Source organism: Colobus angolensis, unplaced genomic scaffold, assembly GCF_000951035.1.
Source record: "Colobus angolensis palliatus isolate OR3802 unplaced genomic scaffold, Cang.pa_1.0 Scaffold282, whole genome shotgun sequence".
NCBI classification, from domain to species: Eukaryota; Metazoa; Chordata; class Mammalia; order Primates; family Cercopithecidae; genus Colobus; species Colobus angolensis.
This window is the reverse complement of record NW_012116066.1, coordinates 2099200-2101019: the sequence shown is the minus strand read 5'-3', so window position 1 is coordinate 2101019 and position 1820 is coordinate 2099200. Positions and strand designations below refer to the sequence as shown.

The 1820-nt window shown below is 45.1% G+C and overlaps 2 protein-coding genes across 2 annotated transcripts in view; one reads left to right on the top strand and one right to left on the bottom strand.

Moving 5' to 3' along the window:
* The window catches only part of KLHL13 (kelch-like family member 13), a 220059-nt gene extending 219631 nt beyond the window's left edge, over nucleotides 1-428 (bottom strand). Inside the window, exon 1 of the mRNA XM_011948707.1 lies at nucleotides 365-428. The gene's annotated coding sequence lies outside the window, so the exon portion shown is untranslated. The remainder of the gene's footprint in view (nucleotides 1-364) is intronic.
* The window catches only part of LOC105516493 (tubulin beta chain-like), a 13166-nt gene that overhangs the window by 706 nt on the left and 10640 nt on the right, over nucleotides 1-1820 (top strand).

Here is a 1820-nt window from a genome sequence, read left to right as displayed (position 1 = left end):
CCGGCGGCGCCTGCGCGGGAGGCAGGGTGGCGGGGAGCTGTGGCTAGGACAGTGTGTGGGGTCCCAACGGAACTCCCAGGCTGTAGCCAAAGCTTGACAGGGCCAAACCCTGAAGCTGAATGACCGCTAAGTGGCCCTCACGCCTCCGAAACCGGGAGGGTCGGGCGTGAGCCCACATGGCTTCTAGTGCCGGGAGGCAGAGAAAGTGAAAAGTGTCAAGTATCCAAGGACAACAGTGCAGCCGCCCCGGGTTAGCCACTCCAAGGAGGTCCACCCGTGCATTCTGCCAGCCGTGGCCTCGGCCTCCTCATAGTCACGGCGGGGCCCTGGCAAAGGGTGTGCTCTGGAAGCGGTGCCACCTCACCTCAGTGGGGCCCACATCTCAAAATAAGCCTGACCCAGGCTCTCACACAAATACCACTCTTCTAGTGGGATAAGCGCTTCATCCCTCCCCCTCCCTGCTGCAGTACACAACATTAAGAAAGAGGAAGGATAAAAACTACAAATAACTGTTTAACATTTTACTGAGCGTCTACTATGAACTAAGCACTGAAGCTTCAACTTACCTAATTCACAGCTACTCTAAGTTACACACTATTGTCTCCATTTTACAAGTGACAAAACTGAGGTGTATAGGTTAAGCAAGTTGCCAGAGGTTACGTAAATAGTAAGTGACAGAGCGGGACTCAGGATCCCAAGCGGTGTGATTCTGGCACCCAGGCTCTTAACTATGCGAACTGCTTCCCAGCTCTGGTGGGACTGCTCTTCTAAGTCAGAATCTTGATTCTGTTCTATCAGCCTAGCCCCCAACAAAAACCCCCGTCAAGCCTGTTTTTCCCCTTGCTTGTCTTCTATTCATTCTTTACCTTCTTGACGGTTACAGCCTGGGGCCACCTTCTTACACCTCTTCCTTTGCCCTTCCTTGCCTTTCTACTTGTAATTCCAGACTCCTCCTTGGGAAAATGAAGGGAGTTTGCTCTTAGCAACCAGTTTAATCACTGTTGTGATTTTTTTCTTTGGCTGTTTTTTGTTTTTTTTTTTTCTTAAGGAAGTGATGCGGTGAGTGTGGAATCTTTATGTTTTCTAGGATTTCTCCCTCTGGGATCTGAGATCTTCAACATTGCTGACTTTGTATTTCAACTTACATACACTGAAATTCTAGTAGAAGGTTTTAGGTAAATTTGAGAATAATCAGCTACTCAAAAACTTGCTAGAACTAAAGATAATACCACATTGTTGGACTTTACCAAATGTTCAAAGAACTCCAAATATACATAGAATTTGCATTATTACCTTTTACCTGCAAATGTATTGAACCCAATTCCCCTTTGTTAACAGGAATGCATCCATTGGCTTCTCCACTATGCTTATTCAATAATTATTGTACAGCTACCTTACACACTAAATGCTTATTAGGTAGAAAGCACCTTTTACAGAAGTTTACAATCTCACTGAGGTGATATATTTCAAGCAATCACTTTAGCATGTATCAAAAACCTGGCACATAAGTTAAAAAAAAAAGTACAAACTGATTTGGTGTACACTCGAGTCACTGCTTTATCCTGCCATAAAAAAGGTTCAACTGGGGTTAGTTTATAATAAGTTTCTCCCACAGAAAGTCCAGTAAAAATGGGACAATCCAGTGTGGCCAAGCAGGCCTTATCTACACAAAGAGAAAACCCTCATAGCAAGGTTGTTGAGATGGGGACAACTATAGGATCTGCATTTGAACTACCAGTAGCTTGCACAGATTCGAAGAAGAAGAAGAAGGAGGAGGAGGAGGAGGAGGAGAAGAAGAAGACAGAAGAAGAAGAAGAAGA